The sequence below is a fragment of the Camelus ferus genome, chromosome 17 (assembly GCF_009834535.1).
Source record: "Camelus ferus isolate YT-003-E chromosome 17, BCGSAC_Cfer_1.0, whole genome shotgun sequence".
NCBI lineage: Eukaryota > Metazoa > Chordata > Mammalia > Artiodactyla > Camelidae > Camelus > Camelus ferus.
The window spans coordinates 14,488,414-14,511,755 of NC_045712.1; the positions used below are offsets into that span (position 1 = coordinate 14,488,414).

At 44.4% G+C, this 23,342-nt stretch overlaps 1 protein-coding gene and 1 long non-coding RNA gene across 5 annotated transcripts in view; one reads left to right on the top strand and one right to left on the bottom strand.

Annotated features, from left to right (window-relative positions):
• ATXN7 (ataxin 7) overlaps window positions 1-23,342 on the bottom strand; it is a 102,390-nt gene that overhangs the window by 37,850 nt on the left and 41,198 nt on the right. Inside the window, exon 1 of one of the 4 annotated variants that reach the window (XR_004312065.1) lies at window positions 9,048-9,229. The exons of the other annotated variants lie outside the window; for them this stretch is intronic. The gene's annotated coding sequence lies outside the window, so the exon portion shown is untranslated. Of the gene's footprint in view, window positions 1-9,047; window positions 9,230-23,342 lie in introns of those variants that run through there. 4 annotated transcript variants of the gene reach the window in all.
• Window positions 10,468-19,138, top strand: LOC116657094. Its single transcript, XR_004312067.1, has 3 exons — window positions 10,468-10,839; window positions 13,161-13,163; window positions 19,127-19,138. It is a non-coding gene; the product is annotated as an uncharacterized LOC116657094 (long non-coding RNA).

Here is a 23,342-nt window from a genome sequence, read left to right on the forward strand (position 1 = left end):
GCACATGGCACTACATACCATGGTCTGTTAAGTAACGCTCACTGCTACTACTTGTCCTCAACTAGTGTTTTCCAAATTTCCACCAACTATAAATTATATTCAGCATTCTTACCAAAGCCACATATAATGCTATTTTTGACTTAACACTTTCACATAAATTATCAGCTCTAATGTTACCTCCTCCCTCCTTAATCTAATATTCACCAGTCTCTCATGGGGCTATCACTGGTGTTTTAGACATGACAATTCTCACACAGGATTTCAGGATGGTTAGAATTCCTGTCCCCCAGCCCTTGGATCACCAGTAAGCAGTGCCTCTCTACCAAGGGCAACGTGACACTACCCTCAGGCCACTTTCAGACAGTCCACCATGAAACAGGGTACCACCCACAGCTGAGATGCTTCCAGAACAATAATACCTATAAAACAATAGGTTTGATAAGCGTGTACTATTTTTCTGACATACATTAAGATAATTAAATATTAAAGTTAAATATTCATCCATACTCATCCACAGAAATCATCTTAGGTACCCCTCCAGTGGCAGCGTACTGAAGGCACACCACCACATCTGCGCTACAAAGAGGAATCAAACTCCCGAACAGAACCGTGACTTCTAGGAAGTTCACTCCTTTCACTGTTCTCAGGGTATCACAAATCTCAAGCGAGTGTCTCAGAGTCAAAATGATGTATTTCCCCTTGTATCAAATGATGTAAATAAAACTCCCAATCTAACTAAAACATAGTCCGTTCTGCTACAATGCTTGTTTTGAAAACAGAAACTTATTCTGAAGCCACTGATATAATAAGGAACACGGTGGAGATGATGACATTTTGCATTTGCAAGATTTCATCTGTAAGAAGCACTAGGTGAACAAAGAAAACTACACCCAGCTGACCTGGGGCGCGTGGGAATACACAAAGCACCCCCCCTCAGCCTGCTCCCCCAAACACCCACCACCCAGCTCAGTTCACAGCATGGATGTTAGGAGCCACACCAGCCACATCAGGTGCGAGCACTTGTCCTCGATTTCAGATAACCTTCCTTCCACCACTTCACAGTAAGTTGCAACCCTTCTGAGGTCTACTTCCGCAAGCAAACATCAGGTTGTTTTCAAAGGATATTGTCATATTAGAACTCATACTTGTTTTTAACCATTTAATCCACATAAAACTGTGCTGCCGTTTTTGCTAGGTCCCCACCTCTTTCTGCATGTGTCACTGATGAAGTTCTGCATGCTGTGCATATCATCCCATTTTTCCAATGAGTCTCACGTGGTTCTTATTGCACAATCTTGCACAGTGCAGTAATTTTTTAGGAATGCATGTTGTGTTAGCGCAGAACTGGCTGCAACTTCAAGCTTGTCCTTTCAACTTTCTAGTCCCCTCCTAGTCTCTTCTCCCGAGTTTCTTTGTTTAATGCATTTTTTCCCCTTGCCTATTCACTTTTGATATGGGATTTCACACTACAAAGTCAAGACTCGAAGCTTCCCAACGTTAAAAGTTAGCTGATGTATCAATAACATTTCAAAGAAGTTGTATATTCTACTTCAACAATAAAAGCTATTTAAAAACCAAGAAAGGTAATCTATCGTGTGAATTTGTTCCATTCACTAAAACTTAAAGCAGACCATGTGTGTATATAACTGAGATTCTGGCTGAAAAGTGCCAGCTCAAATCCTTATCATGCTGCTGAATTAAGTCGTTCCTTCACATCATGGTCTGGTAACTTATTCTCTGGAAAGGGCGGCATCTGGCTTTCCCTTCACGAGAAAGCAAAGAGGAAAAACCAAATTTAATTATAGTTGAGTTGGACTCTCCCCAGCCTTTCACATTGGGCTTTTATTTTTCTTAAGATTTTAAACTGGGCTTCCAACTTAAAAAAAAAAAGTGTTTCTAGATCAAAAGAGACATGGGCAAGTCATGGGTAGGGTTAGGGACCTTATATTAAGTGGACAAAGTGGTGGCCAGATGCTAAGCATAACTGCAGTGTGGTTTGGTGAGGAGTCCAAGTTGAATTTTCAAAGCACTCCTCTCTCCGGGGTCTGGCATCAGCCCAGAGGAAGCACACTCCGTCCCTGGGTGAGGAGTGGTGCACTGTGACCGGCTCCCACAGGAGGGAGAGAGAGGCAGACCCACAGACGGACACATACAGATACAGCGAAAGACAGAGCAGGGCCAGAAAGACAGACATGGCTGAGTGTGTGATGGTGCGGTGCAGGCTGCCCAGGCAGACAGGTAGGCGTGGAGACAGAGACGGACGGGAGCTGGGGGAGAGGAAGAGGTGGATGCACAGGGCTTTCTTCCCCGGCTGGCCTGAACACGTGACACCACTGCAGGCAAGGGCAGGATACTGGGGCGGGTCGGGGACAGGACAGCTTTTCTGTAATTGTGGATTTACGCTGAGATTTTCAAAATATTTAAATATTGACACCTAGGTACAAATCAAAAAGGAATTCAAAGCAAATAATTACATCATTTAAAGTCATATATATTGCTTTGAAAATAACTAAAAATAATTCATGATGCTCAAGTGTCAAAGTCAGGAGACAGACTGAAAATCCAGGCAAAAGAAACTGTAACTTCAAATCACTCATGATCAGAAAAAATCTAGAAGGATACTTGTCCAATGTTTTTTAAGTGTTTATCCCTGGGACTACAGGTCTATTTTTAAAAATTTTTTGCATAAGGCTTAATCTTTCTATAAGAAATATGGTTTACGTGATTATCAAATACCTACTTTTAAAAAAGAGAGATCATTTGGTGTTCCGGCCTCAATTTCACACCCAGCAAGGCCCACCACCATCCAGGGGCACAGTGTCAGTGAGTCCCACTCCCCATGTGCATCGCGCAAGAGCAGGCCAGAGTGGCTCACAGCTCAGAGAAGCTCACAGAACGATCTTTACTTCAGGCCCTTTCCTTGTATCTTACTAAACCTTTTATTCACCTTTTATAATCTGAACAAGGGCCTGATGGCAAGTCTCACCTCCGACAACAGCCACAACAGCTAACTACTGTTTACTGGGCAGGCGCCACGCTACACAGTGTACAGGGATTCTCTCGTTTAGTGCTAACCATTGTCCCACAGAGCAGACGCTGTCATGAGCCTCACTTTCCAGATGAGAAAGTCAAGATTTTAAAGGACTCAAGTCAGCTGCCCAACGTCACCCAGCTAATGAAGCAGGGTCAGGATGCAATCCCAGACAGGCTAACTCTAGCGCCCAGGCTGGACCACACTACAACCCGCCTGCCCTTAGGTGGTGTTATCAGCAGGCGATGCGTGGTCCGAAGGCAGGCAGAAAGGAGGAGTGAAGGATGGGGCATGGGGCATACACGATGTTTCCAAGCACTCAGCAAAAGCAGGCGATTAGCACAAAGGCCTGCACAGGCGGAACATACAACAAGCTCAAAACAAGAGTTTTGGTAAATCTGGGGTGGGGATCCAGAATTTGTTTAAGGGGAACCCAGGTTGCTCTGGATTTAACCTTTCTATTTTGGAAGTGGCTACCTCTCTAGCTATGGGTGTCAGCTAATGCAGCATTTTTCCCCCTCCCTCTGGGGTCTTAAAACATCAAGGATGGTTTGAAGAATGAGTTTTGGTAGAAAGTGCCAGTCAGGGCTGCCTTTCTGGCTTGGCTAAAAAGAGTCACTTACGAAGCTCCCACATGGATATGCCCTACAGAGAACCCAGGAGAAGGAGCAGCAAACAGCTGTTCTATACAATGAGGCTGGCCCCACCAACCAGCACCATTACACACGTGTCTAGTCACTCACTGGTCCTGGTCGCCTTCCCAGCAGAGGCTGTCGGTCAGTCTTAACTAACCAGCCTGAATAGAACCCCAAGTAAAACAAAAATACCTTTTTTTTCTTTTAAGGGAGTGACAACTTTGGGTGAGGTAACAACTTTGAAGTCAGAGACACGTGGGTTCAAATCCTTGCTCTGCCACTTACCAGCTGGGTGACCCTGGGCGACGACCTGACACCATCTACCTTGGCAGCCTCTTCAGCAGCCCAGCCTACCTTGCACGGCCGTAGGGGATTAAGTGACAGCGCTGTAAAGCCTGCCGCCCAGGGCTGACTGTGGGCCAGCTACTGGGAACTCCACAGGGAGGGAGACAGAGGACCCGGTAGTGCAGCTGATGCCGTTACGGCCTCAAGTGAGGACCACCCGCGGATTAGCCAAGCAGGCAGAAATCACTGAAGAACAAACCAAACCCACTGTGCTCTACGTTATCTTCTCCAGTGTGGGACCGACTTAGTTTATGTATTTAGTTTCTATGTCAGTCCAGGAAGATACTGAGCTCCTCTCAGCCAAGAGCTCAGAAGAACTTCTAGAATTCATTTAAAAAAGTGAATAAATTCACACACCAACCAAAAAAAGGTGCTCATTCAAGTTGAAGTTATTTTGTAAGTAAAAAGCTGGCTCATTTTTTCCTGACAGAACAGAGTCCCTGAGTCACTGAGGAAGAACTGCAGGTGAAAAGGAAAAAAGTGAAGATCAAGTTTATGGATCCAAGGGTTGCAGTTTTACACAGATTATCAAAGTAATCATTCCTGAAACTCACATATTTTTCTCTAAATGAAACTCACACTTTTGGATGGATCGGGTCAGGTAAGTTTAAACTTCCCTGAGTAAGAGCACTCTGTTATGGAAAGGCCTTATGAGAAACACCAACCCACACTTCAAGGCAGCCATGACCTCAAGGGGTCTCTGACAGCCCCATTCTGCTAATGCTCTACAAACATTCCCATTTTAAGCAAGGATTTTTAATAATCAAGCTTACACATGGTTGTAAGGTGTAGAACACAGGTAAACATTTACAGACCCTTTGGTGGGGCACTGCAAGTTGTAATTACGTACACCAAAAGCTCAGTTTAGAAACGGGGCCATTCATTAAGCAGCCCCTTCACAAAATTAATTAAATTGTTTATTTTGACATCCAGGTTGAAAATAACTGCAATGTGCCACTACACAGTTCCCAGTTAACCCACACTAACCATCCTACTTTACGTTCAGGCCATCAAACACAACGCATGGGGGAGTCAAACTGACATCATGTGTCTTTCCTAGGGATTATGACCACCTCCCTTTTGCAACGTCCAAGACCAGGACCCGAGGCAGACTGTCAAGACTGCATATATATCTCTCAGAACTTCTTTCTTATACATCTACTTCACTCCACATCAGTGTTTTCCCTAAACATCTGAGATCTTTTATCACATCTACACATAATCTAGACTATTATTTACTTAATCTATTTTTTAAAAGTTCAGTGGCTGACCAGGCATACCTAATTCAGCATTATCCTAAGCAACATCTGTGAAACCATGACTTTGGGTCTGACGTACCGATTTTTCCCCTAATATTAAAAAACAAACAAACAAACAAACAAAACCTGGCACACCTTTAAAGTCACACCACGGACTATGCATGGACATAAAGCATTTAACGATGTCTCCTCGCGACCTTCACTGTCAATTTTTCCCTGTAAATATTCTTATTCTTTTCTGAAAGCTCTCTCATGTGTCTGACTAGCAAACTCGGTCCAACTCCACTCCTTGTCATCACATATTCTGTTTTAATCCTAAAATCTACTTTTTCATTCATCCAATTTCTGGAGGGTCCCCATGGACTTGATTGGACTACTCCAGGGTGAGCCGGGCACAGTGTGATGCTAAAAAGGAGGCAAACTGGTGGGACTGTGCCCAGAACATTCAAATCTCAAGTTGGGGAATCCAGAGCTGATCTGTGACACACAGTTCCTCAAAGGACAGTTCAGCCAAAATTGGCGCCAGGAGGCAGCCTCAGAGCATGCTTAGGTGGGTTACAAATGGCACAGAAAAACAGCGAGGAAGAAAAAGTCTTTACCACAAAGCACTCGGCATCATTTCCACTAGAGAGATTTAACTGAAAAGGATGATTTCAACACTGGCTGCCCTAACAAATTAGTCTCCAACTGCGACTTCTGCCAAATGCTTTTCTCCTCCCCCTAATGCAGAGGCGCTTTTAAATTAAAACGTAACGGGAAAGTGCAGAGAAGAGTCATTTACAGCACTTGGGCCACTTGAAACAACTTTTCGCCAAGGTCTATAATCAAATTATCAAGCTCTTGAAGTCAGTGCTTTATGACGGAAATAAAAGCCCCACTAAAGTATTCCAGGTCTCCTGGCATTTCCACGTCTCTGGGCAGGATGCGCACTGCAGCATCCCCATTCACACTGGCTGGATGAAAGGGAACAGATCACAAAGGGCAGATTACAAGCGAGAACGACTCTGACTCCGGTGGGGGAGGGGACCGGCGTGAATGGATTGTAAATAATGTTGCTAAGAAAGGCGCGCAGATATGGCAACCTCCAATAATCCTCCGGCCAGGAATTCTTCCCATGGGGGCTGTTCTTTCCGAACTTTGCTTTCAAGTATGTGAGAATTATGAAACACTTACTGAGTATCTGAGGGTAGCCCTTCCCTGCCGCCCTAACTTGTAGCTCTTTGCAAACGTTCCTTAAAAATGGCTTTAAAAAACTCCAAGTACTTACTTTATTAAAGGAGGTGGAATGATAGAGAAGGAGGCGGTACTAAGGTGTAGCAACTGATCGTCTCAGCTGTGAACATAACATTTCTTCATAACCGTCCTCATAAGACATCGTGGTTAAGGAAAACTGAATGGCTTGAATAACCAGTTCACTTCCTTGAGGGGGCCCTTCTTACGCTCCTGCAACCCTGTTCAAGGTGCAGACTTTGAACTGAGGGTTATCGTCATGATCTCAAACAGACAGACACAGATGTTTTTAGCAGAAGTACCTCGGGGGAAAAGACTGCTGCCGCCTCGAGCAAAACACAGTCACCAAATATGCCACCTCTGTGATCCTGCCGTCACCAATTCTGACCACGGGACATCATGCAGTGAGCGACATGCTGGCCGAACACTCCTACTTTGCCAACAGTCAGAAGGACACCTCTCTGCTGTCCTCAGGACACACAGTGTTACCCAAACGACACAGCAAGCACTCACCCTGCCTGAAACAAACCCGATCTCATGGTCTGAGTAATGCACAGCATTTCACCCAAATTTGCCCCCTTGTCTCCCTCCCACCCACTGACTTGAAATGTCTGTATGCCTCAGGAATCAACATGTGAAAAGAAAAAAGAGCCAAACCCCAAAACTCCACTCCAACTACTCCTGGTTTAATCCTTTATCGGGGTGTGGTGGGGTGGGGTGGGGGCACGAAGCATCCTACATGTTTAGTGACTTATCATTACAAATTTAGCCTTCCAGTTTGTTAATATCTTACGCAGCTCCAACATCAACACCTTCAGTCCTGACACAAGCCCCTCCGTAGTCACGTTTTGGGCCTGGGTCCCAGTTCTTCCCTAATGGATGATACAAAGCTATCATCAAAACGCCAAAAGAGAATTAAGAAAAACAAGCTATGCCTTTACCACTCCAATCCAATTTTCTCACACACACACACACACACACAAGTAGGGAGAGAGAATTAAAGGAACCTTGCAGAACTCAAACTAGAAGAGTTATCTCCATTTGTCTTTGTTTTGTTTTTTTAAATGAAAACTTCTGTGCAGGAATCCCCTCAGGGAGCACTGCCCTCTCAGGCCAAAAGGGAGCAGCAAGTCCAAGGTGCAACGGACTGACAGCACCATCTGCTGCAAAGTGCTGCGCCGAGGCTCCAAGCCACATCCTTACTGCTATTTCCCACTAGTTCTGATCCTTCATATTCTACTTCGGGGTGGGGGGAGGTGCAGGGCAGAAGGAGTGAGCAAGGAGGAGTGAGATCTTTGAACTTGGCGGAGTAACAAAAACCTCAAACTCAGAACACAACCCTTAATGCTCCTCCTGAAACACAATGTTACTGAGGAATGGGTGATTCAAGACTTAACAATGCCAATGTTTTCAATGAGTTTGCAGCACGTGTTTTTTTTTCCCCCTGAAGGGAGAGGACAGCATTTGCCCCACCTACAGGCTGGGGATGGTCAACTAATAAACACCAAAAGCGATATTCAAAAACAAAACCAGGAACAGCAAAACTAAAACTGCCTGACAAGAAAGACACGAGTTTTGAGAAAAATCCATGTTAGGGAACTGACAGCAATTCGATTAAAGGTTTAAAAATCTGTTTGCATTTAAAGTCCTGCAAACCGGTAGCTAAATTTCAACCGCAATTAAAACCATCCGGTCAAGCTCATTACCGCAGAAGGCATGAAATGTGAATCCAGTGAAAACTAAAGAACTCAACTGTCACCTCACTTCCTGCTTGCAGACCGACAGGAGACGGTTAAGGTAGCTTGGAGGACAGCCGCCCAACCCTCCGGGGAAGAATCCGCTGCGCCGTGCTGGCTACCTTAATAACACAACTGAAAAAAAAAAGTCTTTTCTGGCAGTCAGTCAGTAATTAAATTTTTATACACTCAATTTAAGTTACTGAATGACTTCCCAGGGTGACTGCTTGTATTTTCGAGTTGTTCTTCCCCTTGACGGTGTCCTGCTTGAAACTTTGCTGTGGATTTGAAATATCTGACAAAACAGCTCGCAAACACCTTCTACAGGAAACACTGTGCACGGCCTGTCATGAAACCTCATTTACCGCAAGTGAGATAAAAACCGAACAGTTCAAGCGTGTTACAACGTCCCTCCATGTTTAGCGAGCGCCGGAACCGACGCGCTCCCCGTCCTGCGCTGCGGGAACTGTCGGGTGCAAACCTCAGCATTTTGCTGGAGTTAATAGCAAACTCAACTCCTGTCTGCGCTTGACCTTTGGCCGGATCACTCAAATGACATTTCGGAATGGCTCCTGCGGACGGCTCGCGGCGCTAATCCCCTCCCGCCGCGGCCACCCCTCGGCCCTGCAGAGCTCGCCGCCGCCCGCCCGGGGCCGGCCCGGGGAGGGGAAGGAAGGAGGCCTGCGCCAACCCTGCCCGCTCGCGCGGGTCCCCGGAACGTTAGCGAAGGCCGACCCCACCTTCCGCCCGCTCGTCCAGAACCGGGCCCCGGGCCAAGCCCGGCCTCTGAAAACTGCCTCGGAAAACTTACCCGGCGGAGCTCTCAGCCCTCGTGCGGAGGAACGGCTGCTCTGGAGAGGCTTCTCATTACCTTCCATTCACAGAATTTGGTTGTGCTTCATTGCACACTTGCTACTGCGCGCTTGCATCATGACTTGGGTCTGCCCACCAACTCCAAATATGCTCCATGTTTGGTCTTATGTAACATTTGCTACTACTGTAAAAAGCACTTGAATTACAAAGGTCCTGGCAGATCAACAGAAAACAAGGGGAGGAGTCTAATTTCATCTAATATGGTCATACAAGGCGTCCTGGCTGGTGTAAATTAATCCTTTCCTTTGAAAGGCAACTTGCCAAACTAAGGAAGACGGAATTTATACATTTAACCTGCTAAACTGTGAAGTACTCACACCCTGATTTTTCTGAACAACTTTAACCTGACAACGACTACCAGGTATATTAGAAAATTTACATGATTCATTACACATCTACATTTTAAGCCTTGACAGACCTAGACGTTTTAACGTTATACATTTCCACAAATATAGCAGGAGTCTTTCTCCACATTCGATTTCTCCATTAGCTACACTTAAAAAAAAAAAAATAGAAGTTTGTTATCCTGAAACATAGTTTTCCTTCCTAAATCTAATAGGAAAGGTCTTAACCCATTTTACATGCATGTTTGTAAAATATGTCTAATATCAGAAGAATATACACCTGACTGTCTGGAGTTCAGTGATTATTGGACGACTGACTAAAGCTGGGGAACTTTTATACTTTTAACCAAAAACTGCTCTACGCGGCTCTTTGTAAACAGTGCCTCCCCAGGTCAGCTGTTTGCCCATCTCAGCCCTATTACACTCCCCACATCACTACTCGGTCTTGTCAATTGCCGAAGCTTACTGTCAAACAGACATGGAAAAAAGCAGCCAACTAATCTGAGTTTTATGATAATACAGGCTGCACACATAAATAGAGTCAGATGCCTCATAGTTCAGAATGAACACTTTTAAATGTCAAAAGGAGGGGGGAAATTCCTCCACAGAATACCATCACCCAATACAGAATATTTGGCAAAAAGTCATGAATTACATGTGTGGAAAAGATTTGGCCTTGGAAGGGGTGGGAAAGAGTTGTGAGGCATAGGAAATGGCTTCTGTTGGACTAGACACAAATTTTAACCTTACTCTAAAACAAAAGAATCGTAGCCACACTGCTTTATTTCCACAGCAAGCATTCAGATCCTAACCGTGGCAGCAATATTACGATCCAGAGGGTTTTCTGAAACTTTTTTTCCCCAGACTTCTTACAAGCATATTCCAACAAGGCAAAACTATGGTGGTCCTTAAGATTAAAAGACATCAGAAGAACACAGGAAAGAGCTCTCAAGAGCCTGGACTTAGAAGCACAGGCGGAGCAAATCTTTCCAAAGTTAATTAGCAAAAACAAGACTTTTAGGTTAATTCACTGAAGGGTTTCTTAAGATAGGAAAAAAAAAAAAAAACCTCGCTGTACCACTGACTGCAACAGGTCTTAGCATTGCTCCCTGCACCCATCTGCCCTCGCCCTTCCCAGGAGACAGCTGAGGAGGCTCCTCGATGTCATCAATGCCCGAACAGAACTGGGATAAGAGGACCTTCCTCAGACTAAGGCTCAGGTCCACATCACTGCACCCATCAGACTGGACCCAGACTCCGTGCCATCCTCCCAGCACAAATGCTTGCCTTTCTAATGCTCCCTTTTGTAGATGGTGACAGTCCTGAGGGAAATGGTCATTACGAGAACCAGCCAACCCACAACAATTCTGGGAACGAAGTTTTTCTGTAACCCTGAGGAATTTCAGAGTGAACTCTGGCAAATGTCCTTAAATGCTACAGATACACGTCTGCATTTAACTTCACATATCAACAAGAAAGAATTCAAATTTATTTCAAGACCTACATCAAAAAAAAAAGGGATGAATGATCATGCAAGCCGGAAAAATAAAAATTTGTATAATAAGAATGTCCAAAAATACACAAAAACTGGGCATGTAAAGTTCAGATGGAACTTTTAAACACACACCTCTCTTAATGCCCTGAGTGAACTGTTTAACTAAACATCACCCTGTTCTGCTTGGAAACCATTATTATTATTTTCTTCAAACCATTTCCCAATATCCTAACCAAATAAAGCTTACACTGATGTTAAATCTCCCTATGACGGTTCATATTTCAGGGCCTAGGTCTGGGGACATGGTCACATTTCTTTTCCCTTATGAAAAAAATAAACATACTACTGACTAAAAAAAGACTACAGACTAAAATACTGTTTTAATAGAACAACATCCATGCCTTACAGACCAAAAATTATAGGTGCTGGCTGCGGCGGGGATGGTGTGCACTCGTCAGTTTCACTCCGGCTGCACAAAGGGAGCCCTGAGCCGACACAAATCCTCCCGTGGATCTGCCGCTCACAGCGGACCAGCGGACCAGCAGCAGCCAGGAGGGGCGGCCAGGGCCCGGTCCCGGTCCGCAGCCTCAGCGCTTTCACTCATGTGGCCTGGGCCAGAGACTTCTGTCCCTCGGGGTCTGTGTCCTCCTGTGGGAAGCACTGACCGTGCCCCCTCGAACCGGGCCATGAGGAGGTGACACATGCGCTGCAGGGCCCAGCACTTCTCCTCAAACGCTCTGTAAATCTTAGCTACTCCGACTAGAAAGACGGAGACGCTGGATAGTGGGTACCATTTGAAATGAAGGAAGAATAAAGAGAAAGACAGCAGTTTCCGTTCTGGAAATTAGCGAAGTCCCCAACAAATCTTGGGATCTCCTAAATCCACTCGTGAGAAGCCAGCGGAGGTGTCATCTGGCTGTCCTGCAGGGCAACAGACAAGCCGTTGGCAGTTGGGAAATCCTGTGTTCCTGTCACGGTGGCGGCCAGTTCTCCGGTTTACAGGAGCATAACAAGTCTCCACTAACTCCACTCCACTGTCTCAGCAGGCTGGGCGAGTTATAATTGGCCTTAATTGGCACTTACAGGAGCTTTAACATTCCTTACCTGCTGCCAAGGAGCACTTGAAAGGGGGAGAAAGTATTTTCAAACTTGGAAATACCAAGCAATTCATTCAGCTGTGGGCCTGGAAGCCTGCTATCCAGAACCAGATTAGCTTCACCAAGAAATGTTGCTATGTTATTATCCAGCGCTCATTAGGTACTCACGCCGGATTAGGAGAGGCGGGAGATGAAGTTTAAATGGGGATAATTCACCTTGGGGGCTAATGCCACGCAGCAGCCTTCCTCTGGCTGGCATCATCTGACCTTCCTGGTGGATGCTCCTTCAGGGCTCAGACACACTTCGTGTGTGTGTCCCTTTTCAGCTGTTCTGATTGTTCAGAGGCAGGCAAATCAAGTCTAACCTCGCAGCCTGATTTACATAGGCTTTGTGTTAACCACAGTCTGACCTCAGCCCAGTCATTATTTGATACACAAAGTGAACACTGTTAAAAGGTGACCGATCACACCAAAAGCAAGGAGGATAATGAGATCAGAAATAAAACTGACAGCAGGTTTTCACTGGCCCCGCAATTAATCCCAACAGAAACTGTTAGCCTCTAGGAGGTGACACAGGTTTGCGGAGGAATCCCAGCCTACTAGAACTAGATTTCTTCCCTAAGGTAAATTTCATGCATGAATTTACCTTTTCATGAATAGAGATTTCCCATAAATGCCAGGAAAGCTGCATGTAATTGTTTAAATGAATATTTTTAAAAAATCATCACTCTTGTTTTGAAAGATCTCTTTGCCTCGTAAGAAATATCACTGAAACTTTGAAGATATGTGCTACACTTGCAGTAAAAAAAAAAAGTGGATTTGTTGGTAAAACTGATTCCAAAGTCAAATTACAATTAATCAAATTTGTGCATACGTGTGTAAAACAGTAAAAGGCTTTAGGAGAAAAAAAGAAATGGCAGTTCAGAAAAAGAAATAAAACACCTACTCCTGGTGGGGTTACTCTCATACACGGCTAGTCAAGATACAGAGTATTAACAGCTTTTTGGGAAAACAATCTAGTAGCAGCAACTAACAATGCAAATAAATATTCTTTTTGACCCAGGAATCCCTTCCGGAGACTCCATCCCATAGAAGCAAAGCCAGCAGCAGTTAAGGATGTATATAGCAGGGTGGTTCCTGTTGCTTTGTTAGCAGAGCAAAAAGCAGGAAACAAAGTGAATGTCCACAGACAGAGGGCCTGGCTGAGGAAGCTACCTCACAGTCACACCTTAGAACAGTAAGCAACCATTAAAACGGGGATTAGTGCTATCCCGAGATGTGAAAGGACTTCCATGTGGTTATTATTGAGTAGAAAAGAAGCAGAAGTGTGCATAATAGGATTCATCTTTGGTTCAAACTGTGACCAAAAGCCCTTGCTAATAAGACACGGGATTGTATGTACCTATAAAGAGTTATGAGCGTGAGAAAAAATATAGAAGAATGTATACTAAGTTATGTACTGAGAATGTACCAGGTTACATAGATGGGTTACAGACTGGAGAGGACCAATTACAGCTGGAGCAGGTGCGGAGGCAAAGAGTCAATGAAATAAAAAAGCAGCAGGCTGAACTGAAAACAGCATGTTTGAGGTTATTAAATTTGTGTTATCTATGTAAAAATATGTGATGGGTGTATGCATCTCATATATTCATGTGTCAATCAAAAAAATCCATAAAGAAACTGACTTAACATGTTTTTGTTATTAAAAAATGCACTGTGAAAAAGGCTGGAGAAAAATTTAAACAGCATGAAATGCTGGTATTACATCAAACTGCTTCACTCTGACTACGGTGCCCATCTCGTCTGTCTGGCTAGGCAGACTGTTACAGGACCACAACACAGCACAGTAAGAATCACACAGGAAAAGCGTTGTTAGCCACTCTTGTGAAACAACACCTTACGTTTCTAAAGCTTATTTTAAATCTTCTGTATTAGGAGTTTCAAAAATCTTCTAAAAATATCAAGCCTAAGAAGCAATGAAACAAAGTACATGCCAGAGTTTATTCCTGACCTCAGGAGACTATAAATCAAGGACTCTATCACGTGTGATTGGGGGCTGACTGCTTGTATTTGAACTTATTTTAAATGGAAAGAATTACCTTCCCCGAGCTCTCTCTTTTTATTAACTTTCAAACACACAAGAGGAAAAGCTATACAATTTCTTTGAAGTTCAGTTTGAGAACGGCTGTCTTAAGAACGAAATACAAAAGTAAACCTAGAGACTGGGAGTTCAAGACACACAATTTGGAACGAGGAAGGAAACAGCTAATTTTAGCCACTGCCCCCTGTCCCAAGCCAGTTTTATGGGCCTGAACTAATAATGCATGGGAAGAATGATCCCAGCCAGGTGGTAGGTGCCACAGCATAAACAAGCGATAAAAACTCCCTCTTCTGGTCGTCCGTAAGACCACAGCTTAACCGGGTTGACACAGCAAGCGTGTGTATATATTAACTAGTCAACATACAAATTAGAAAGGTCTTCTAGCAAGTATACATAAAACACGGATTTATATCCTGAAATGTCCCCTTTCAAATCTGAAGCACTGCTACTATCCCAATGATTTCTACATGCAGCAGACAACTCCGGAGTGGCACTGGTGAGTATTAACAATTTAGATTGATTGATTGATTGATGCTGCTAGGAACTCACACTTTCACGGCCTCATTCTGGCGGTACAAATCAAGTGTTGAGGTGGTTCACGAAATCCCAGCGACACTAAGCTGGAGGGCGGCTCTGACCAGCCTCCAGGTGGAAAGTCAATATGCTGAAATACTGACAGACATTTGCCAAAGAAGAATGGGTTTTAAAGCACTGCATGTAATAATGTGACACTAAAAATCTAAATGTCTACTGAGGACAGGAGACTGGTTAAATGAAACATATTCATGAAGTGGAATCACAGGCAGTCTTTAAAAAGAAAGAAGTATAATATGCATTAACATGGAAAAATAAGCTAGATTAAACCTTCTAGGGATTATGTTAACCTGTACCCTGGAAAGTAAGATGGAGGAGATTCACTTATCTGCTTGTCTGTTTATCCTCTTTTTTCTCCTTTACAATATGTATGACACCATGTTAACAATGAAAAAAATCAGAATACTTGTATTTTTGTTTCTTAATCAGTAAGTTTTTGTTATCCAAATGAGAGCATGAGAAGTCCCAAGAAAGTGTACACATTCTTTGTTTCTTTTTTTCTTAATTCTTTTTTTTTAGGGGGGTGTGGGTGGGTAATTAGGTTTGCTTGTTTATTTATTTATTTAATGGGGATACTGGGGACTGAACCCAGAACCTTGTGCATGCTAAAAACACGCTCTACCACTGAGCTATACGCTGCCCCCACCCTTTTGTTTCTAGTATCTATGACTCGATTACTGTTTCATTTAAAAAAAAAAAAAAGGAATAAATGACCCCAAAGTTTGGCATCACTACAGTAATTATTTTCTATTCCTACAATCTTCAGACAAGATCTAAAGACAATATAATACATCAAGGCTTTTCATTCAGGTCAGTACACCTCATTAAAAAAAAAAAAAAAAACACAATGCACATATAAACTTAAAGAAAAACTCCATGGTCCACGGGGTAAGTAAACTCATCCAGTTGCTTGAGGCCAAAAATCCCATTAAAATCCTCATTCCTTCTTTTCCCGTATTGTTCAACCCTGATCCATCGGCAGGCCCTGCGGACCTTCGACATCTGTGCAGACTCCTGTTCCATCCACACCTCCCAGCCTCTGCTGCTACAATCTTAACAGAAGCTTTCTCTCCAGGTCCCGCTCTCACCTGGACTAGCACAATACAGCCCACTGATGGTCTCCCTACTCCCACTCTTGCCCTCCACGTCCCACAGAACAACCATAAATCAGATCAAGATGCTTCCGTGCTCAAAACCCTCCCGTGACTTCGCATAGCCTGCACCATCCAGTCCTGACTCCTCCCATCTGGCCCCAGCCACTCTTTCTCCAGCCTCATCCTGGACCCCTCTCCTCCTTGCACCCCGCTTTTCCACCTCCTCAATGGCCTTTCTACCAAGCCCATTTCCACCCCAGGATGCATGCACCTGCTGTTTTCACTGTGTGCAACACTGGTCCCTCCAGATCTCCAAATGACCAGCTCTTTTTCATCACTGCCCTTACTCCTCAGAGCGGCTTTCTTTAACTAGCCTTATCTGCAGTGCCTTGTTGCACATATTCTCTGACATTATCCCCACCATTTACCACTATCTGAAATAGTCACATTTTACTTGATTTCATCTTTCTCAACAGACTATAAGTTGCATGCAATCAAAGACATTTCTTTTTCTAGTTCAGTGGAGAGACAGTAGGTACTCAATAAACATTGGTTAAATGCATGAATAATATCATGGCCAGTTTATTATTTTTTTAAAGAAATCCCAAGGCGCAGATATTAACAAAGGCACAGATTTCAGTATGAAGAAAAATCAATATATTCCATAACTAGAAATTAAAATGCTACTCCTACAAATGGCATAAGTTATACCACTTAAATATACCGGCTTATATAAGGAAGAAAAAAAGATGAAATTTTGTTAGCTAGGGACAGCGTGGTCCTTTACCTGATGCTACTGAAATTATTTGAAAATTTTAATTAGCACCATTTGGCTTGAGGCAAAGAAAAACTGAAGCCACTGCATTAATTTTACATCGTGCTATTCAGTGACAAAATGCTTACAACAAATGGTCAACTTGGAATTTCCTCCGAGAGTTAAACTGAGGTTCACCCTGACTGACATCGCTCACGTTTTGATGTGCCTCTGTTAGTTTGCTCCCTTCCCTGGCTCAGCCCCCGACTGCTGGACAAAGGCCAGGCATGTGTCTTTGAAGCAAAAGAGTGAAGTATTTTTGGCTCTGCTACAAGTTTCAGTCTTTATACTGACTGCAGAAATATGCTGACCAATTCTCTAAAGAGGCTAAAAATGTTATGAGGCTGGAAGAAAAAGAGGAGGAGCTTGGCTTTGAATAGCTACTATGATTTAGGGTTAAATAAAGTAGAACAGGCCGAAGAGAAATCCAATGACTAGGCTAAATCAAATATCTACCTACTACCATTATGTCTTCAAATTACTAAACGTTCTCTCTGATGTAATGGGTTTATGATGCTGACCCAGCGACTCTAAGCAAACTTAAAATTCTACCTGAGCTAGAACATCTGTCATTAATGACAGTTTTGTGACATGTGGAATTCATTACACCTTCTCCAGATTTTCTTTTAACTCTATACACCCTTATTATATGCAAAAGAAACAGATGTAAGTAGATGGAAAACCCAGCCTGGGACATTTTATCTGTGCGAATGAAATTTAATTTAGGAGTTTGATCTGTAAACTGGAAATAAAATCATCCATTCAGTGGGTCACTAAAAATAGGAAATAAGATAACACATGCAAAGCACTTTGTGAATCAAGTACTATAAGAAATTATCACTAGTCTGTGGACTTTTAAATGAATGCCAATCCTAAAAAGATTAAGTATCACTGAATGTTTCAAAGCAGAATAAGACACAGGTTAAAAGAATGTAGTGCCCAAATTTAGCTAACAGCGGAGAGAAAAAAGAAACATTTTTTCCTTTATCCAAAACTAAGTTACTTCATAGCCAAATAAAATAACTCATTCAAAATACCTGAAGCTGTTACTTTCCTTGTCTAAGTCAATCAAGTGACAAGAGGGAGAGGCTGTTCTTTATCAAACAGCAAAACCTCTGCTTCATGATGCAGATTAACTTATACGCCGGCAATCACTGGCCCCAATTACATGAAATTGTTGTCAACAGGGAGATCGGAATTTTTGGCAGAACCAGCCCATGGGATCTCACAGAGTAAGATTCACTTTGCTCTTACACGAACATTCTTTGAAACCAATTAATTAGCTCAAAAAAGTATGAGTAATTTCTTTTTACGCATCCTCTGATGAAAATGACATTTTAGAAAAATATAATTTATGCTGGCATCTAAAAGAATCCAAGCCACCGCAGTGCACTTCAAGGAACATTAAGTCCAAGCACCGTGTGTGGCCGTTAATTTTACCACATTCGTAATATGTCCAAATGGAGGAAGCGCTAAGAGTGTCTCGACAAGGGTTTCTGCTACAGCTTACTTCCACAAAGTTATGAAAAAGACAGGCTTATGACATCCCCCTGCGTGAAGACAGGTCTGACAAAGGGGCACACAGATGTCCTACACACGGCTAACAGCAACCCGGAGCGGCTCAACACGCAGAATCAACGGACAGACGGCAAAGGGCATTTATCTGCGGCCCTTTTGCAGGTGAACATGAGAGGTGAGAATTCTGCTCCCTGGGGATGGCATTTCCTGGGGCTGGGGCTGGCCTCCGTAGACAGCTCCCTAAACACCAGAAGGAACCAAATCCAACGGCTTGAGCTGGTGTTTCTCCAAACATGGAGTAGGCATCCCTCCCCAGTATTAAAAACACTAAATCACAAGTGAGAACTTACACCTTTTCCAAATCTCTTCTACTTCTTCTGATGACATCACACTAGTCTGTGGATGACACTTGCCTAAAACGCGCTAGTCTCCTTTTTACCCAAGGAAGCAGGCCTCAGGGCTCAGGCCGGCACTGACAAGAGCACCAGGAAAGAACTTTATCTTTTCACTGTATTTATTTTTACACCACTTACCATCTATGGCAAAGAACACTAGTCTTCCTGTCTATGATTCCAGTAAGGTTTTCTTTGTAAAAGATTTATTTAAATAGAAGTCATTTGATGCAAAGAAAAAATATTAAGTGGAATGAAGTAAGCAGATCATAAAGATGGAACCTGATGGATTAAACTTGGGAAAAGGTGGCAGAGGCCCATGAGCTCAGGGATTGAGCGCTGAGCCAAAAGGTGAAAAAGTGGGTCAGCCTAACTCATGTGAGGCAAAATACTTCCATAACTGACATTCGAGCAGGGTTTCAATTAATTAGAGAGATGCTAACTGTGGCACCTGTCCGGGCTGAATTAACACTGCTCATTTCTTTCACCCAGGTAAGATCAGCCCATGTCTGCATCAGACAGGTGGAGAGAAATGAGAGCATTCTTCACAAGCAAACTCAAAGGGAAGCGGCAGAGCACAGAGCAGTGCACACACACAGCTCATTAGAATTACCTGGGAAGCTTTCAGCACAGAACCCCAGAGGCTTCCCGCAAGTCATCGGGATCTCCCTGTTCACATCTACAGTAACTGTATGAAAAAGGACTGCGTGTTTTATGCCGCTCAGTAGCCCGTTTAGGACCCACCCATTTATTACTAACAAAATGATCAACTGACGTTCCCAACTTGGTTAGCAACCTCAAAAGAAACGGCTTCTGCCATAGGGCGTGTCACCATATCAGCCTTCTTTAATACTTAAATTTTAGAGCCAAACGTGAGATTTCCGGCACATATACAAAAAGTTAAAAATTAGTTTAAAAAAAAAAACCACCAGGGGCTGCCTTTCATACCATCCTTGCTAGACTCAAATCTCTGCGCACCCACCTGCGTCAGTCACGATGTCAAGCATGGGAATGCACAGCAGCAACCCCGACAGTGACGGGATCTGCTGTGAGCCAAGCGCATCCCACCAGCCTGTGGGTCAGAATCGGCCCAGGGAGCCGTTGAGAATGCAGGTTCCTGGGTCCTACCCATGGCGATTCCCAGCCAGCTGGCCTGGGGTCAGCTCTAGGAAGGGGTCACTGAGAAAGCTCCCCTCTGATTTGGGTACACAGGGGGTCTGGGATCCACCGATTCAATATATTTTAAAATCTGAAATTCGCAGTAAGAAACATCTTGCTCCTAAAAATAGTGAGTAAAAGGGAAATATGAAGCATGCTGGACTATTTTAAAACATTAAAACAACATCAAGAGAGAATGGTATTACGATGCAGTTTCCAAGAAAGAAAGCAATCTATACTATGAAAGCAATCAGACGACACTGGAAACACCAAAATGACACGACAATCACTCACCCTCATGGCTCCAACGGAAATCCTGCTTAATGGCTCATTCCCAAAAAGGCAGCTCGGCTAGCAAAAATTACAGGCACGCTTGAGAGACACTTTATTGCCGGTATGGATCAAGACCACCGCAATAAAGTGAGTATCACAATGAAGCAGGCCATGTGAATTTTTTGGTTTCCCAGTGCTTACAGTTATGTTTATACTATACTGTGGACTATTATGTGTATAATAGCATTATGTCTAAAAAAATGCACTCACCTTAACAAATAAATACTTTATGTCTAAAAAATGCTAACCCCATCATCTGAGCCTTTGGTGAGTTGTATGAGCAACAAAAACTACGGGTCATAATAACAAACGTAACAACAAGAAAGTTTGAAATGTTTCAAGAATTCCCAAAATGTGACAGAGACACGAAGCGATCAAATGCTGTTGGAAAGATGGCACCAACAGATTTGCTTAACACAGGGTTGCTCCCAACCTTCAATGTGTAAAAAACGTAGTATCTGTGAAGCGCAGGAAATCAAAGCACCAGAAGGGAGGTATGCCCATCGGTCTCTCACTACTCTGGGCAACAGCCTGCTCACCAGTTCAGAACTGAGCTAGAAGCCTGGCTGCCATCGGAGCTTCCCTCCCTGTCACTGCCAGGCAGCAGGGGCCTTAAAGGAAGTGCCTGTTGGATTTTGTAGCAACTGCTCGTTTGTTCATGAAAGTCACAGATGAGCACCAGCAATACAAGAACTCACAGAAGACGGCCCACACATTTCCACCAATTTCATCAAAAGATAACAATGGCTACATAGAAAGTTTTTGAACTTCAAAAACTTTCGAGTTTTTTTTGTTTTGTTCTGTTTTTTTGGTGCTAACTCTGGAAAGCAGACATGTAGCAATCGGCCTTCTGGAATTAGAACAAAAAAGAATGGGTTCCAAATACTTCTTCCTGTTACAGCTCCTCACCCCAAAGACAGAAGAGAGACTGGCAGCACTGGGAAGGGTTCTTGGACCTGGGGCCCCTGACCACCTCTCCTTCTCCAGGTGGGTGGGGTGTCACTCCCAAACCACTCCAGAGCCATCACAGGGTGCTTGCCTCCACTTGGTGGAGTTGACCCCAGGCCCACACACCTATCCACCTGCATGCCTCCGCTTTATTCCATCAGCCTTCTCTTTGGCTGCTGCCCCCGGAGAGGGAACTCCTTACACATTTCCCAGCCGAGTCCCTCTCGCAGCAGTTGGCCCTCGTCTTTCTGCCAGGGACTCTCTCCTCCCTTACAGGTTTACTATTTCCCCTGCCACTAGAGGGACCAAAGCCCCCACCCAGTGGCCTCTATCAGCTGCATTTCCTGCCTGGTCACAGAAGGCACTGGATTATACGTGCGGTTCTTGTACTCACACCATACCTTCTTCTGCTTCAGAAGTTACCACAATTCCTTGGTCATTCAACAAGTATCTTACTAGAAGACACTGTGCATGCTACATACTGGTAGAGAAAAACAGCAGAAGTAGGATTTTAAGACACTCCTTCCCCCTGCCCCCAATACAGAGACATTGTAAGAGAGAGACAGGAAGGTAAAGAAAATCATCTCATCAAGTTTATGTACAGCACAGAGAACTACATTCAATATCTTGTAGTAACTTATGGTGAAAAAGAACATGAAAACAAATATACGTATGTTCCTGTATGACTGAAGCATTGTGCTGTACACCAGAAACTGATACAACATTGTAAACTGACTATACGTCAATAAAAATATAAAAAAAAAAAAGAAAAGAAAGAAAGAAAGAAAGGAAAACCATCTCCATGAAATGTGCTGTAATGGAGTGCAGTTGCCTCTGGGAGAGGAGACCGAGAGGGCCCCTTCCCACCTAAGGAAGTCCTGGGAGAGGCGACACCTTTAAGCGGGCCTTCCCCCAACAGCAGCTGCTTTCACATTCCACTTTCCTCTCTCACTCCCTTCTAATCCACTTTACCCATCAATTCTCTGGAGGACCACTAAGTTGCATCCCTCAGGGCCCAGGGAGTCTGGCGACACTGAGTCTCTGGGCCGCCCCGCCTGCCTTGGCACACAGCCCTTGCACACATGGGTACATCAGCTCCAGCCATGCAGACTCCGTGCGGTCCGCTCCAGACAGCCTGGGAAGCCCTGCCTCGGCACTTGCTCCCATCACCCCTGTGGCCAACCTGGAGCCACCAAATGTGGCTGGCTGTTCAGTGCACAAACCGTGCAGCGGTGTGGGGCAGCCCTGTCAGTCCCCATGAAAACACTCCCCAGATTAGGGGATTACAGCATTTTCTGCATTTTCCACAATGGATGTATATTGCACACCAAAAAACTCAGGAGAAAGAATCTGCACATGGGGAAAACAATCCATGTACTCTTCAGAACAGCCCGATGTGAAGGCCGCCCCCTTTAGGAAGCCTCCTCTGAGTTACTCTTCAAGAAGCAATCTGTGCTCCTCCTCACCTCCTTGTTCTTAAGACCGCGGACTGTCTAGCGACTTCAGACCCACCTTCCTCTGCCTACAGCGGCACCTTTGCCCCCCTCTCACACTGACCACTTGCCGGGCGCTGTTTCACGCACCCCTCGCTGCGGACCAGCGAGGCTGCTGTTCCCGTCCCCCCGTTGTAACAAGGGAAGCCGAGCTGGGGAAAGTAGCTCAAGACAAAGAACTAACCGACGGCTCTTGCAAGTTTAAATTTAAATCCAGTCTAGTCTGCCTTCAAAATCCTTAATTCCAAAATACGGGGCAAGTGACTAACTGCCTTTTCCAGTAACAGCCGCTGAGAGTCCTAGGCAAGGAGAGAGTATCTTCCTCAGCTTTGTACTCACTCTGCTGCCTACCCCTGGGCCTCACCCCAAAGCAGACACTCAGAGAACCGTTTTATGATTACAGAAAAGATTCTTTGGGAGAAAAATGTAGGATGTTGATTATGATGGTTTGACTCTTAAAAACAAGCACTGTCCTGACAGAAAGCCCTGCAGGTTCCAGCTGTAAAGTGTATCTCGGCGCTAGGGCTTCGTCTGCTACCGTCTTCACCCTGAACCCTCCTCCCGGCTTCTGATCTTCTCCCACGGCCTAACCTCCGCAGATCTACCAGGGAGAGGGTAAACCTTCAGTAGCCCCGAGCGTCTCCCTCCTCTGGCCTACAAGCCTGCGCACGAACAGGGTCCCGGCCTATGAGGCCAGACTTCTCTGGTCTCTACTTCCCCTCACCAGCTTCCCTAGCCTTCCTCAGCTCTGTGCGCCAGCTCGCCCCTCCGTATTGAATGCTTCTACTCCAGACTGCCGCCTGGGTGGACCCCCTCATCACTTAGGGCTCAGGTCACCAGGGTCACCTCCTG